The sequence below is a fragment of the Pteronotus mesoamericanus genome, unplaced genomic scaffold (genome assembly GCF_021234165.1).
Source record: "Pteronotus mesoamericanus isolate MK-2021 breed Mesoamerican mustached bat unplaced genomic scaffold, CSHL_Meso_final contig_202, whole genome shotgun sequence".
Lineage (NCBI taxonomy): Eukaryota > Metazoa > Chordata > Mammalia > Chiroptera > Mormoopidae > Pteronotus > Pteronotus mesoamericanus.
Window position 1 is genome coordinate 888,949 of NW_026555086.1, and position 16,621 is coordinate 905,569.

Genomic DNA, 16,621 nt, shown 5'->3' on the forward strand with positions numbered 1-16,621 from the left:
GTATAGATTTCAGACTCTCTTATGAAAAATGTGATTGTGGTTCAATGACCTTTTTTCCCTGCATTTATAGCAACAGTGTTTTATGTACCTGCTATGCTCTGGGCATAAGCCGTGCCTGTGTATAGTGTATATTTCTTTTTCCTTTTTTTAAGGTCTATGGGTTTTGTTTTTTACATGCAAACATTGTAAATTATACAGAAGATACCACAGATAGCATTTATAAAGTATACAGAAACATTATCTGAAAGCAAAGTATGATTGTTTGTTTTGCTACACAGTACACCTATATTGATAGAGGTTCACATTTAAATTATACATATTTATTAGCACCACATTATCATTTGTTTTGAGCAGTCTGAATAAATGAGGCCAGGCACGGACGACATCTACGGCAGCAGCAGCGTAACTATTTTGCACATCGTTTTTAAAGGTATTTATTAGAAATCAAAGAATGCTCAAAATAAACTCAGTGCTCAAAGGGTTAAGTCTATTTGAAAACGAAAAAAAAAAGAACAAAAAAAAAAAAAACAGAGAGAGAACTGGTACTGTATTTCCTAAACATTGATAAAGCCTTTAAAATGTTTGTACTGTAATACTTTGCTTAAAAGTCACGCGGCATCTGGGACCCGCCTCCCCCGCCTCTTTCTGGGCCCTCCCGGTTGCAGGTCCGTTTGCGGGACGCCTTTTTGTTTCAAATGGTAACTTTCTGTTTTCTTCTCCTAATTATTCTCCCAAGATCCCACACTGCAGCTTTATCTTTAGGCTTATGAAAGGTAACCCGTGGTTACCGCTCTCCGAGTGCGCCCGCTCCTCTCCGTTTTTGGCAGTTAATTTGCGGGAGTAACTGACAGCTGACACGCGAGGAGAACCTATGTGTAAAATAGCGGCATGTAAACAGCACAGACACTGTAACACACTGTGTGCCCTGTTTTGTTGTTGACAATGAACCACCATTATGTGACTCTTCATATAACCCTTTTTTCTACGGCAGCATTAAAATCGTCTTTTTGCTATAATTTTGTGTTGCGTTCACAATTATGTCTGCAATGTGCTCCGACTAACGAGCACATTAAAATGAAACCGTGTGCGCTCTGTTTATGGCTGAGGTGGTGCTGTGCCTGCCAGGTGCTGGCAGGCGGAAGCGGCCGTAAATCAGGGGAGTTTTCGTGAACTTGGGCGTTTTCAGAGCGGGGAGGACTCGCTCAGAGGCAGCGCGCGGACAGAATTCTCCCCAAGAATTAAATTTTTAAAGAAAGGAAGACATTTGCGTGAGGACAGATCCTCTCTGGGAGAGTGATGTTCTAAAATAGGGCGGCCGGGCGCCCGGCCCCACCTGGCGACCTGCCTGGGGCTGGGCTCGGGCCTCCCTTCCGACGCGGGAGGCGCGCACAGGAACGAGGCGCAGGGCGGCGTAGGGGGACCGAACCCGCACACGGGAGGCGTGGGGAGAGCGTTTATATGATAATGACAAGCTTTTATTAGTCCTGGCAAATCATGCCAACAAAACGCTGGGAACGTCATGTGAAATTGTAAAATACCTTTATTACTGTATTCAAACCACTCCTGCAGTTACGCGGAATCATAGCTCCCAACCTAGAATTATACAAATGAGAGATGTATTCCAGCCTTGCGATGCATAAAACGCCTCACCTTAAAAAAATACTCATATTAAATATTTAAATTGAGCCCTTTCAGAGATGTTTGGCAACACGCCCACTTTCCCCCTTTCTTCCCACCCCTTTTCGTCGAGACGAGTCCGAAGCCTCTGTCTGCTCTGGTCTCTGTCGGCAGGGCCCTCCCAGCATCAAGAGCAGCGGCTGGAGTGTGACTGGGGTTTCCGCGAACGCAGGCTTCGGGCAGGCTGTGCTCTGCCTCGGGGCGGCCGCGCGGGCAGCAGGGCGGGCGGGTGTCCCCTGCGGCCTGGCCCCTCTGAGGCCCCCCTCCCCCTGGGCCCTCTCCTGGGCGGAGCCCAAGGGCACTCACCTGTCTCAGGGGACGCAGAGACTGCCCCTCCCGTGCCTCCGCACCCTCTCCTGCTGGAGCCCAGATTCCTGCTCTTGAATTTTTCACAGGTTAAATATAGCATCGGCTTATTAGAATCCAAAGTCCTGCGTCGAACAGATTAAACTGACAACACTTCCATCACCGGGGCCCATGCGGCTTGAAGGGAGACGGGATTTGTGCGGCAGGTGGCGCCCCCTCTGCCGTTTGGGGAAGAGCCTGACCCTCAGCCTGTCCCCTCTTCACCCTCCCCAGGGTTGAGTCCAGGGTCGAGTCCAGGCTCTCGCGTCGGGGCGGAGCATTCCTCGTGGGGGGTGGTGCCCGGGGCTCAGAGCCAGGAGGGGCCCCTCAGAACCACAGCCTGCGAGCAGACAGGAGCTGGGCGGCCGGGCCTGAGGGGAAGGCCCCCCGACCCGGGCACAGCGGCGACCCCAGGCCACACAGCGCGGGGCGGGGGCGGGCCAGGGCCATGTCGCCCCAAGGTCACAGGCCGCCGGCCGTCCGGAAGAGCCTGTGCCCAGAGCCGGTGGCCGGCTGCTCCCGCAGCGAATGAGGACGCGGGGCGGCTGCTCCCGGGCCTGGTGCAGGTGCGGCAGGTCCCCGGCAGCGACGCGCCGAGCGCGCGAGTGCGGGAAGGCCCGTGTCCCCCACCCCAGGGCGCTCGCTGGGTCCCGGGAGCGGAGGGACAGCGCCGAGTGAAGGGCGCCTGGCCGAGGCCTGCGGTGGCCCCGACGCAGCCGGCCCCGGCCCGGGCCTGTCGCAGTCCTGCCGCACGACGCCTCCCAGCCGTCGCATTCACGCGGTGTCTTAAAGGAACATTTGTGATAAATGTGCAATTTAACTAATTTATGGTGCTCTGATGTGCTCAGGGCTACATGCAAGATGAAAACCTTAAATGGAGCTTGAACAGCTCACTTCACAACAAGAAATCAATACGCCGCATCTCAGCTCCTTGCTGCAGTCAACACGGAGCGAAAATACCAGGGATGCATCTTTAAGTTTTAGGCAGCAAGAATTCTATAATTAACCGAAATCTTACAGAGCTGGAGAGGGCTGGCTGCGAGGGGCCCGTCTCCCTGGCGCCTCGGCCCTCTGGTCTCCGCAGGAGGAGGACGCACCGGTGGCCGTGGAGGAGGCGCGCTGCCTGGACAGGGCTCAGCACGGGCCCTCGCTGGGAGGCCCTGGAGCTCAGGGCCCCGGGCGACCGCGGCGCTGGGCGGGCTCGGCTGGCCGCCGCCTGCTCTGCAGGCCTGGTGAGGCCACGTGCCTGTGGAGAGGAGAGGCCTGTCACCCGCCGGGCTCGGGCAAGCCAGGGTCTGCGGGTGCCGCGCCACGGACCGGAGGCTGCGTGGCCAGGCGGGCAATTCTCGGGGGCGGGCGAGAGTCATCTCCACAGGCGCTCAGTCACCTCGCGGAAAAAAATCAAGTGACGTTAGTTTTCCAAATCTGTCTGTGCAGCTCTTTTGAAATCGGAAAATTGCAGTTGCCTCGTATTCTGTTGATTATTTAGCACAAAAATAACAGGCTTTGTACTCTAGGAAGCAATCATAAAAATGCACACACACCAGCCCAACACCACTCTTTAATAATAAATACTTTAACTTTAAAATAATAGCGATTATCCTATTAGCTAATGGAGAAATTACTGGTTTTACTCTGTGGGAGGGGAGTCACCCTTTCGGTGAGGGAAACGCGGACCCTCCCTCCGGGGTTTCCTGGTGAGCGTGTGACGCGCTCCTGCCTGGGCCCCAGGCCAGCCGGCGCCTCTCAGCCCACAGCGACCTCTTGCACCTGTGCCGTCCCGGGGCGCCTGGCCTGTGCAAACCCGCTGCCCCCGGCCCCGGAGCCGCCTCACGCCTGGGGTGGCCGCGGCTCGGTCTGCGAGCAGAGGGCTCCTGCCGGCGCCGGGCGGCGTGGCGCTTTGCCACGAGGGCTGGAGCCCTGGCGTCGGTGGGGCTTGGAGGCCCAGGGCCGGCAGAGGAACACGCCTGGGGCCACCCTGGGGGGGTTTTGAGGCAGGCGCCCTGCAACGGGTGGGCGTTGAGGGTGCCAAACGCATCGCAAAGCACCTTGGATTTGGGACCATGTGTCCTGCTCAGCCAACATAGCGGACTTACCGATTGTCGGTCCCTGGCCGGTCAGGCTGGTGTCAGGACGCTGCTGGACAGCGGGCTGGTGACTCAGGAGGGACGGCAATCCAAGTGAGCGGCTTTTTGAGGTTCAGCATTTTGGCGTTGGCACCGCCACCCCTGGCCCAAGAAGCTGGGGTTCGTCACCAATGAGGTCTAACGATGGGAGGCCAGAGGAGCTGCTCCGCCGCTGTTGGGTTGCGTCCTGGACGGAGGTGCTCTTAGTAAACCACCACTGGCCATAAGGACAACAAGTACGGAGACCTCCCCCCAGCGACGAGCGCCCACACCGACTGCTGGGCCCCGCCGCCTGCGGGGCGCTCACGTCTAAACGCAGTGCAGCGCTAGTGCCTGGGCTGCTCCGGCGCCTTCTGCCTGCCCAGTGTGGCCAGCGGCTGCTCCCTTGGGCAGTGCCGGGAGCAGCTCCCGTGGCCGCAGCGTGCTGATGGGATGGCGCCGCGCGGGTCGCTGAGGACGGCCCAAATCAGGGCTCACGTTTCTGCGGCGAAGGCGCGGTCGGGCCGCAGGCGTCTCTCAGGGCTCCTGGGTTTCCCGCTGGGCACGGCAGCACGCCCGCATGCCCCTGTCTGTGATCGGAGCCAAGGACACGCGCGATCACCCCTGAGCATGAAATTATACACAGTGGTGCGGGCGTCCATGGCCTCTGCAGGGGCCGGCTCTGGGCTGCAGGGGCCGGCGCCCAGAGGCGACGTGGACGTGGCCGCGACCTTGCTCTGCCCTTAGCGGTGACTCAGTCCCTGGGCTGCTCCCTTTGCCCAAGTGGACTTGAACCTGCGTGGGGACTGGGAGGCTCAGACGTGGTTGTGGCTGGTGTGGCTCGTTGCCCCTCACGGGCCCAGGGTCCCCTCCCCACAGGCCCGCAGACCCCGGGCCTCGCTCACCGCCTCCTCTGCAGCCCCCGCGACAGTGGGGGGGGGGGTCGTCCCTTTTTCTTAAAAATTACAACGTATAAATAGGACTTTGGAACCGACTTTTTAAATTTGGAGGGTTAAGTTTTAAAAATTATTGCATTTCGACATTTCTCTTCCATCATTTTTTTTCCCACAGCAGGATTCAGGGACACGTTTATGACCGTCGTAACCGTGAGTTAGAGCTCTCCCAGGCCGTAGACGTGAAATTACGAGAAACTGAAATCTGTTTTAATTGGAGCATTTATGGAAAAAAGAAGTCAGAGTGGCTGCTTTGCCTTCACGCGACTCCGGCTCACGGCCGTGCCCGCGCCTGGAAACCAGGGCTGGGGATCGTGGGCCGCGATGGGGGCGGGTTGGGAACGAGGCAGGTGAGTCGGGAAGGGCCCGCTTCCCGGCTGAACACGGAGGCGCCGCGCGGGGTTCCGCCTCGGCGATCGGGGAGCCGGCCGCGACCGCGGAGGGACGGGCCCCGGGGCCTCCTCAGGCCTTGTCATCGCTCTAATGAATACCATTTAAATTGCTTTGTATATCGGTGGAGTTTGGATGTCGATTTAATTTGTGCATGTGTTTGAGTTCTTCTGCTTGGCTAGGCTGACAGAGAAGCAGCCGCCTAATGAAAACCGAGTCGGTGACAGTGTGGCGGCTCCAACCCAGTCAGATGGGTTTGAAGGGCGGCGGCGACAGCCCCCATGGGCCCCGGCTGCGAGCGCGGGGTGGGGGGGGGAGCGGCGGGGAGGGGAGGAGGGCTCGTTTCCACAGGGCCGTGCTCGCGGAGGCGGCACGCGCGGCTCCTCTCGGCTCCACCGCCCAGACCCGTTGAATCCGGGTCCGAGAAGCCCTCCCACCCTGCCCCCGGCCTTGTGGTTAAAGGCACGTTGCTGTCTTTGGTGTGAGGGCAGCCGCGAAGGGGAGAGGCAGACCTCACCTCCCAAGCGGGGGGTGTGGCCCAGGCCCAGGCGGGGTCACAGGGGACCCTCGTGGTTGGACAGAGGAGAGGCCCGGCCTCCGCCCACGTGGTTCCCACCCCTGGACAGCGTCCCTCCGAGTCCTCCTGCGTCCTGTGGCCTCCCGCAGGGGCGGGCGGGGCTCCGGGGGCCTCTGCTGCTCTCGGGAGGAGGTCGCCAGGCTCCTGCGCCCAGAGGGAGGCCTTGCAGCCACAGGCCGCGGGCCTCCGAAGGGCTGCGCTCTGGAAGGAGCCTGGCAGGCGCTCCCGTTGCGGGCGGGTCGTGCGGCTTCCCCGACACCCTGGCCACTCCTGGGGTCAGTGAGCAAGGGGCTGGGCCTGTGCAGGGCTCGGAGGGGAGGAAGAGCTGAGCACGGAGCCCCACCTCCGCCTTCTCTGGGCCCCTCGAGATCTGAGCACCGCCCGCCCGCAGGCCTCTCTGCCGCTGCCTCGGAGGCCGGGCGACCGTGCGCGCACGTCAGCCGGCGGGCAGAGACCCGAGAGCGGGGCCACAGCCGAGGGCAAGCCTTGGGGCCTGGCCCTTCCCACCCCGCCTGGCTGTGCTTGTGAGGTGGCCCCCGAAAGGCAGCCCCTCACTCTCTGCCGTAGAGAGACGAGGCGTACGGCGGGGCGGGGAGGGGTTCAGGATGGAGACGGGGCCTGCGGAGGCTGTGGGAGCAGGTGGCGGGGGGCAGGGGCCCAGGCATCCAGAGACCCCCAACTGCAGGGTCTGGGGGACTGAGGCGCCGCGGCCCGGTTGGCCACCCCAGTCAGCGCCTGTTACGCGTGGGACCTAGGGCTCCGTCCTGAGGGAGGTGAGGAGGCGACTCCGTGGGCTCGAGACTTGTGGCGGGGACGCTGGCAAGGTCTCCTTAGACCCCACACAGTCCCTGGGGGCCCGCTACGTCCCCTGTCATCTTGCCTCTGAAGGCCTGATGAAGCCTCACCAGGGGACGGGCCTGGGACCAGAGCACAGCCCTGCCCACTCTGGGTCAGCCCGGGGTCAGCCCGGAGTCAGCCCGGGGCTCATCCTGGCCTTGAATGAGCTTGGGGTTCTGCTGGAGGAAGGAGACAAACAGTAGTGACAGATCAATGACAACGTCCAGTTAAGGATGGGTTGGGCGGCCAGCACAGAGAGAAGTTTCGAGGCCCGGCCCTGGCCAGGAGCAGGTCTTTGGGGAGACCGGCCAGGGCCGGGCCTGAGGGTGGGACGCGAGAGGGTGCGTCCTTCTGACACTCCCTACACGGCTTCTTGTCCATGAGGGGCGGTGGCCTTTTTTGAGACAGGAGACTTCCCAAGAAGCAGCCCCTTGGCCCTTCCCCGCATTTGCATTGTCACGGGCAGTGGGCTCCCTGACGTTCCCTCGCTAGCCTTGGGGGGTCCCAGGCAGCGCAGGCTCGGGGCTCGGGGTGCTCATCAGGACCCCATTGGCGGGAATTGGCTCCGGCTCCGAGCGCAGCAGGGAAGCTGGGCTCACAGAGCGCAAGCCCAGGCCTGGGGCCCCAGCGGGTGCCACCGCGCGGGCCGAGCGGTGTGCCGGGACTCCTCCTCCTCCTCCTCCTCCTCCTCCTCTCAGCCCCCGCACTTGTGCCGGGCAGATTGCCCCTCCCGGCGGGACCTGCTGTAGGTCTTGCCCAGGACCTCGTCCTCAGGGGCGGAAGGGCTGCTTGCCAGCGGTGGGAGCCGGGCCTGGGGCCGGGGTCACGCCGGCGCGGTCAGTGGATGGGGCGGGGCTGCCCGGGCGTCCTGATCCGTGCACGGCCTTAGCTCGGCCATGGGCGACGCGCCTGGGACTTCGCAGGCTCCCCGGCCGTGGGTCCCCCGATTAGGGGTCTCAGTCTTCTGGGGGCAGCAGGGACAAACCGGAGCTAGGCTGTGGGGTTCCTCCATGTCCCCCATGGGCCAGAAGGGTCTCAGGGTGACCCGCCGGCCTTGGGCACCTCCTGGCTCCCCTCTTCCACGGCACCGCTGGGGGCCCGGACCCCGAGGACAGAGTGGGTGTCTGCCTGAAAGCCGCAAGCTTGTTTTGTTGTCACTTCCCAGACCCGGCAGTGGCCGCAGACCAGAGCTTAGTGGATGGAGGGGCGCTCCATCCCTCGCCCTGGTCTCTCTGGCCCCCGATGCGAACCGTGAACGTTTACTTGGCACGGAGTGGCCTCTGGAGTGACCGGGATCTGCAGAATGCTCGGTTTGGGCCACGCCGAGGGGAAAAAATACTAACTTCAATTCCCTGCCAAGCTTCAAGAACTGGGTTTCTTCAGAACTCAGGTTTCTGGCGTCTCGGGGCCGCGTTCCTCTGCGGCGGCAGCGCGGACCCCTCAGGCGGGCGCTGGCGCTCAGGGCCCCGGACCCGCTGCTCCCACACATCCTGCCTGCTGGGCTCCTCCAGGCGCGGGGCGGCGGGGGGCGGGGAGAGGCAGCGGTTCCTGGGTGGCCCCAGGGAGTCCAGCGGGGCGGGTGACTCGGGACCGGCGGGAAGGCCGCTCCGCGGGAGACCCTTGTGCGGCGGCCGTGCGGGGAGGCACCGGGCGGCCCTCTGTCCCTGGCTGGGCACCGCTGTCCGTCTCCCACAGGCGGGAGACCTGGGTGCTCCGGGGGCGCCTTTGGCGGGTGCCGTCACAGTGAGGACGAGGGGTGGGAGGTGGGGGCACGGCCTGTCCGTCACGGGGCCGACCGCATGTCCTCGCCCCGGACTCTGCGGCCGCCCCTGGGGCGGGCTCTGGGCCCAGCGAGGGGCGCGACGTGGCCCGGCTGATGCCCAGGCCCCCAGCAGGGCCGACCCGAGAGCCAGGCCCCCACCTCCGCTGCTCTGACCACCCCGCGCGCCTCCGAGGGACGAGAGCGCTGGGAACCTCACTCGCCGCTCGGTTCCCCTCGGTTGTTTCATTATTCACTCATTTGCGTGTTTATCGCCCACCCACTTCCAGAGCCGGCGCAGGACCCTTGTGTGGTGCATCGTCGCCCAGCTGCTGGCTGCAAACAGAGGGACCGGCGGGGGCGGGGGACGGCAGGACCCGCGGGGCCTGGCGCTGGCCGCACACCCCCCAGCCAGGCCTCTCTGGGCCCCTCCCAAAATGTCACGCAGGAAGTGGCCGCACACACAGGAAGTCCCTCCCCCAGGAAATTCCCCGTCCCCGGGCCCAGGCACCCCTGGCCCTGGGCAGCAGTGGACGCTGCCTCCCGGGGGCGTGTGCGGGGCGGGCAGCGCGTCCCCGCGCTCTCTGGGCCCCTTGCACTCGCTGCTGGGCGGCTGTGGGCCGCTGGTGGCCAGGCTACGAAGGCCAAGAGGGCAGGGACACCCCCCACCCCTGCAAGCCGCCTCGCACGGCTTGGACGCCTTTCCTGCTGTGTCCCCTCCCCAGCCCCCCTGCTTGGTGTGGGCACAGCCGCGACCTTCCCCCACGAAAGGGCCCTGTCGCAAAGGGTGCGTCCGGCTCCATGTGGCTCACTTGGAATCAACGTGGGTGCAGCTGTCATGGGAATTTGGGGGAGAGTCCAGTCCCTGTCCCCCCAAGAGAGCTGGCGGGGGCCCCGGGGGCCTGGCCAGGGTGCGGGGGCTACAGTTCTCAAACACTGCTCTCCAGTCCCCTCGGTCCCGCCCGTTTCTGCTCACCCAGCGGGTCCCTGCTGCCCCGCGACCTGCCGCCGCCTCCGCCCAGAGTGGGCGGCAGATAATCAGTCCCTCGCGGTCCCTCCCCCGGCCCCGCCGGGCAGCTCCCTCTCCCAGCACCCACGTGCCCGTGGCCCGGCTGCTCCGTCCATCAGCCCCTGTCCAAGTTAACTATTCATTTTATGTATTTTAATTTGGGCAGAACATTTATTTGGCTTAAATTTCCTTTTCAGGGGTTGGAATGTGCCTTGCACACACAGGCAGGGATGATCCGCTCGGATTTCGTCAGAAGGAGTTTAGTTTACAAAGACAGTAACCGAGCTATTAAAACCAACAACCCCTTTTAAAGCAAACAGACCATTAAAATATAGGAACAGTTTATGGCGTAAATAAAATGGAGGCTATACATTATTTAAAGATAAGATTTTCAAGAAACAGGATAAAAACCTTTAAATAATTTCTCCACGATATTTTTTTTTTACAAAGTGAACTTCAACATGCACATTGAAATTTTAAAGAAAAGCACAGAGAGACATTAAACATCCATCTTAGTACCAAAGACACACGAACAGGCTTGACTTCCCTTAGGTCTGCGTGTGATCTCCGCAGGCCGGGCTGGGCGCCTGCTCGCGTTCGTAAATGGCAGGGTTTACACAGTGCGTGAAGGCACACTGTGGAAAAGGAGCAAGACGTTTGCTTCTAGATTGTTCTCTCCCGCCCACTGACAGGGACAATAATTTTGTCCATTCGTCCGACCCATTGTCTTGCCTCACACAGAAGGGCTGCATGCGGAGGTAGATTCCACTGCTGTGCATATTTTAAGGGTTATTTGGCAACGCGAGTAAAGCTAAAAGTAGCCTCTTAATCTAATTAATTGACATTTCTGAATCTTGCTTTCACAACAACACATGGTTTCATGTTCTGGGTTTTAGCACTTGTCAAGCTTTTTTGGAGAATGTTTTGGTCAGAATGACAAGATAATTTGTGGCTGAGGCTCCAAGCTAGAGAAGTGTTTAAGGCTATAATGATTTATTATCATCACAGAATAACAAAATTTACAAAGTGTTTCATCAGAATTTTTGAAGTAAGTTTGCCACCACGGGAGAGAATGGGGTGGGGGTGGCCGGGTTCGGAGACAGGAAGGGCTCCGGCGTCATCCACCAACGCGGCCGTGACGGAGGTGCTAAAATCTCCCTATTGAACTTAGCCCTGCCCGTCCCTCGGGACAGCAGCCCCCAGCGCTTCAGCAGGGCGAGGGGAGCGAAGGGGGCCAGAGAATCCAGGCCTCCCCGGGCTCCGCGCGCGGGCCCCCGAGGCCCCAGATCCGCTCTGAACATACGTGTGGCTACGGGCGACGACGATTTTCTACATTTTGGCGACGGGCAGAGTGAAAGGAGCCGCACTATCTATAGCGACTTTGCGCTTGGAGTGCGCTACCGAAGATGCAGGGAACACGTTTCTGAAAGGATGCAATCATAGCACTGAGTGACAGGAAATTAACATGCTGACATTTGCAGACTTTCAGAGCATTGCCATAAAAAGAAGCAATACAACATGACTAATCTGGACCTCTTCCCCTTCCTGGAGAGAGGCAGCCGGCCGCCCTGCCGCCCTGCGGCCCGGCCGCCCCGAGCCGCCGCCCCTTTCCCACGGCCCGGCCGCTCCCACGCTGCCTCCGGGGGCGGTGGGGGGGCAGTTCTGACGGCTCTGCTCGGGTTACGCTCTCCCCAGTGTCCGAAGAGTGCTCCGTGGCTGTCGGGGGGCCCTGCGGGTGACGGCCTGTAGGACCCTCTGCCTGTACAGGGCCACACCCGGAGCGTCGCCGCGCAGGCGGGGAGACCGAGGCATGGCCGTGAGCCCGGGAGTCCCCGCCCGAGGCCAGGCGTCCCTCCCCCGGGAGAGGCTCCTGGGTGAACCTGGGCAACCTGGCACCTCTCTGCACACGAGCCCCCCACCCTGGGGAGCCACACGGTGCTGGCCCACAGGAAGCGCTGCGGTCGACGTTTGCAGGATTAATGAAGAAACGCTTAAGGTGAGCTGACCCCCTGAAGTGCCAGGGCAGCGCCCACGCCAATGCCCCTCCCAGCACCTCCCTCTCTTAGACTCCGGCCTCCCGGCCGGGCCACACCCTCTACAGGCAGGATACCCCTTCCTCTGCGAGCCGGGCCTCCTGAGTGCCTGTCCGGTGCAGACAGAGACGCGGCCTCACGCCGTGCCTGGGCCACAGTGGGCGGGCACTCAGCCGGCCCAGGTGCCCTCTCTTCTTATGGGGGAGCGGCTCACGTCCCCCCTGGAATAAGCTGCCAGGACACATGCCCACGTCCCTAACAGCGGCTGCCCTGGAGGACAGTGCGGCCGGGTTCCCGGCTGGAGCACTGCGCATGCGCCAGGAGGGCGCGGCCGGCCAGCGCGGGGAGGCTCTGGGCCCCGGATCCAGGTGTGCGCACCGCGGGGATGCAGTGTCCGGTCACCTGCACTTAGGCAGGGCCTCGAAGTCCAGAGATGCCTGGGCAGCGAGTGACAGTGACAGGGGCGGGGGTCACCCTGGGCGGAACCAGAGAGGACCCAGGCTGGGCGAGCAGGTACTGCTGGCGAGGTCTCGGAATTGGCCCAAAGCACCAGTGGCCGAGAGAAGGGGCCGGCCCTGAGCCGCGAGTGTGGAGGACACGGCGGTGGCGTGGGGTCCAGGCCAGGCCCGAGCTCCGGACAGCGAGCCGGACCTGTGGCACTGACCCAACCGGGAGTGCCGCTTCCTCCCCACCCGGGCCTGTATCGGCCCTCGGGGCGTCCTCTCGGGGGTCTCCCGGGACCGGGCTGTCTGATGTGAGGTGTCTGCCAGGGTTGGGGGCACAGGAAGCGTCACCAGGGAGCCACCCTTCTGTCGTCCGCCGCCATTCCCAGCCTCCGCACAGACACTCACGGCCCTGCCCCGCGAGCTCCTGGGGGGTGAGACGGAGGTTCTGGGGAGCAGGTCCTGCTCCACTGCCTCATTCTGAGCAAAATACCAGGTGAACTCAGAGGCCAGGGACCCCTCGGGGTCCACGACCCTCCCTCTGAGCCCAGCGACTGGTGAGCCCAGTGACCGGTGAGCCCAGCGCGCAGGTCTGCAGGGAGGGGCTGCATGCGTGTGTATGTGGCGGCGTGTGGCAGCACGTGGCCGTGTGTGGCCCTGTGCGTGCGCTCCAAGCAGGCCTGCTGGACGCCGGAGCCTCTGGGAGCCTGGACCGCGTCGTGGGCCGAGACCGTTACGAGGTAACAGAAGGCGAGAGTCACCTTTCAGCAGAACAGTTTGAGTTAAAATAAAGGGATTGAAAAAGAGTACAATGACCAAAAAAATCTATAAAAATGCAATTGCGCTAATATAATTTTATCACTTATTTAAAAATTTAGTCGACCCAAAAGACTACCAAGTGTGAAATTAAGGAGCAGTTCCTCTACTTTTATGGAAATCACTCTTCCTCACTGTCTAATAGCCTGATTTTGTCAGATCATTTATTTCCATGGTTTTAAAACGAGCTTGACAGACAGAATTTTATAACACCACTTTACTGCAAATAAGAACATCATTTTCGCTTATTAAAACTGAAGCTTAGAGAAAGCATTAAAATTAACAGTTCGCTCTGCTTTAACCTTTTGAATACGGCCGTGACTTTCCGCTGGGCTCCGGGTGAGGAGGGCCCAGGGCCAGGCGGGCGGGGGCAGGCGGCACAGAGCCCTGGGGACTCTGCCGGCCCCTCCGGACGGCGCCCGGAGGCGCCCCGCTCAGGACGCGCCGCCCCCGCCCGAGCCCAGGCCCGGCCAGCGCCCTGGAGGCGGCGCCCCGCTCACGTGAGGGGGGGGGCCGCCTCCGTCCTGGGACAGCAGGCCGGCCGAGAGCTGGGGCGCAGGCCCTCGCGGCCCTTCGTGCCTTGTTCACCCGTGGCGGGGGAGGGGAGGCTTCCGCGTGCCGCCGGAGACGACGCCCGAGGGACACCCCGGCCCCCGGGCCCAGCGGCGGAGGCCGGCGAGCGCCTCCCTGGGGCGCTGCCCTCGCGGGCCCCCTGCCCTCACTCCCGCCAGACTCCCCTCGCAGGGCCACCCACACGTGCTTGTTGACGCCCTGCTGTGTGCCCAGGGCTGCGAGGACCGTGGGCGGCCCTCCGTCAGCCCGGGGGCCACCCGCCCGCAGGGCCCCCTCTGTGCCCTGGGAGAGAACCGGGAACGGGGTGACGGGAACGAAGGAACGCAGGGCAGAAGGGACGGGGGCGCTCGGGGCCTGTGGGCTGCGTCTGCTCCACGCCGCCTGCGCGCCCCTGAGCCCCGCGGACCCCCAGGCGCAGCACTGGCTCCCGGCCCAGGGCCGACGCCTGTCGCCGCTCAGTGCTGCCGTCTGCCCACAGGTGAGTCTCCCCCCAGGCCCCGAGCGCCCGGGACCCAGTCTGTCCCTCTGGCATGTGGCGAACGGCCTGGCGGAGAGGAGCTGTGGCCCAGCGGCCGCGTGTGTGGGCTGCGCCGAGCGACAGAGGGCTCTTCCCCGTGCAGGGTGACCGGGGAGCGGCCCGCAACGGGGCGTCGGACGGAGCCAGGCCCGGGGCGGCGCCCTCCACGCTCAGGGCCCTTTCCTTCCCACAGCAGCCCTGTGGCGGGCAGGGCGTGGCACTTAGAGCCTGAGTGCCCAGAGGAGGAGCCGCGTCCCAGGGCCGAGCAGGGGGCCAGGACCCCACACCAGAGGCGGTGGGAAGGCACGCTCACCAGGCCTGGGCCCTAAATCTGGAACTGCCACTCGGCTTTCCTCCCCCGCCCTGACCCCAGCCCGGCCGTCCCGGCACCTCCTGGACCTTCCGCTGTGTCTGCCTAGGGGCTTGGACGAGGAAGGGTGTTACACCGGGGGTGGGCGGTGGGGGGGTCTGGTGGTCTTTGGCCTCCAGCTGCCAAACCACTACTGAGCACCTACTATGTGCCAGGCTCAGCCCTGCACCTGCAACGACTCTGCTCAGCGAGGGACGCGGTGGCTGCCCCACTGCACAGAGGAGACCGCAGCGCCGGCCGGGCTCTGCACGGGAGCAGCACACGGGGCGGCCCGCCTTCCCCCGCGTGGTTTCATTGTTTCAGAACACATAGCATGACCCCCAAAGAGCAGGCACTTAGGATCTGCCGCTGCCCTGCTCTGCGCTCGGCACCCGGTATTTGATGCGCACGGGGCGTTGTCGTTCTTCGGGTGCGAGTAGCCAGTGGCGATTTACTGCCCACGTGAGGAGTCGGGTCCCCCGCTTGGACAGAGGGAGCTCACTGTGGGACCAAGGCCACACCCGAGGGCTAATGAGCGAGCAGAGCGGTGGCAGTGAGAGGTTGGGAGGCCTGTCAGCGCCGGGAGAGGCGGACCCACCGTCCGATGTGCCGCCGGCTCTGCGGGCTGTCAGGGGCCAGGCTGGTCTCGGCTCCAGGGAGAGACAGCGCCGGCCCCAGGTGCAGACCAGGGCCACACTTGTGTGTCTGTTTGAAAACAGACTTTCAAGAACATTTACGAGAATTTTCTCCCGTGCCCTTAAGATTTCAGAGAGACGCGGTGTGCTTGTTCACGCATCTGCTCAGCAAGTGCGTGGTAAGCGCGGGCCGCGTGCCTGGCGCAGGCAGCCTGGGGCACCGGATCGGGCACAGTGACAGCTCAGGGAGAGCCTTCCTGCCCCGGGCCTCCCTCTGTCCTGCCCCTGGACCCCTCCTGCCTGCCCGGGGCGCTCCAGCTGGCTGCGGGCATGGGCTCAGTGTTGGTGTCATAGAGGTTTTGCAAACACTGGAGATTCTCCTGCCAAGGGAGGAAAGAGTTAAACTGCCTCAGGCATTTCCATCTGCTTTGATTCTGTGTGTTCTATATATTTCTGCACATCAAGGCTCCCTGTGGAGGGTGTGCGCACCCACAGTGGGGGTGTGCACACGCGGGCCCACGGTGTGGAGCGCAGAGTGGGTACGTGGCGACGCTTGGAAACAGCGGCCCCGTGCCCTGTGTCCGGTTCCACGCCGCTGATTGCAGGGCGGGAAGGGGAGCCCACGGGCCGCCCCTGTGCCGTGGCAGTGGCCGCCTGGAGGCGTCTTGATTTCATTTCTCAGTTTCCCAGCTCAGATCCAAGGCCCCGGCCCGGACCGTCTGGTGAAATTCTGGCACTGGTTGGGATGGCTTTCTCTTTAAGTAAAGTGACACGGGGCTTCTCACAAAATTATGTAGGGTATTTACTTCAGAGCTTTGTGGTGTGAGCTTTTCCCAGTGCCACTGACTTCGTTTAAGCTCTCGGGTGACTGTGTGGCATCTTGCCGTGTGGCAGGGTCATAGTTTAGGCAGCCCTCCATGGTCGGGTTTAGGCTAATCTTATGTTGTCGTTGTTACAAGTAGTTTCAAATCAGTCCCAGCATGTACCTATTTAACTCTGTCCCTCAACATGGAGTAGAACCATGAGCCCAAGGTCTGCCAGGTTCAGAGTTTTAACACCTGACGCTCAGTTTAGCAGCCACCAGCGTGCGCTTTAACTTGCATCACACATGAAAACATAGATACATCAAGTTCCCCAGGCAGACGAGGGACGCTGCGCTGGCAGGTGAAATGCATTCCCGAGGTCACGGAGAGGGGACTCGGCTCCCGTTCCCGCCGCTCGACGGACACGAGTCAGCTGCTCCCTGAGTCAGCTGCATGGCTGCCCCGGCCGGCGCGGGCGGGGCCCCGTGGGGGATCCGGTGTCGTTCGCTCATGCTTGTGCCCCGTCTGCTACTTGAGATGGCTCGTCCCATATGCAGGCAGCTGGACAGTCACCCCGAAACCTGGCCCCCAGTGCCCCCTCCCCATGACCAGCGGAGTTCAGGGCGTTACGTGAGTCGGGATGCACCGCCCGGCAGGCCGAGCGCCGTGATGCACTGCGGGGACCCGGCCCCACAGCCAGCCCCTGGGGAGTGGGTGCATGTGTGTCACGAGGGCCGCAAGGGCGCAGACTCGTTTCAGCAGCACTTGTGAATGGCCGTGCAGCTGTATCTGTAGCTGCA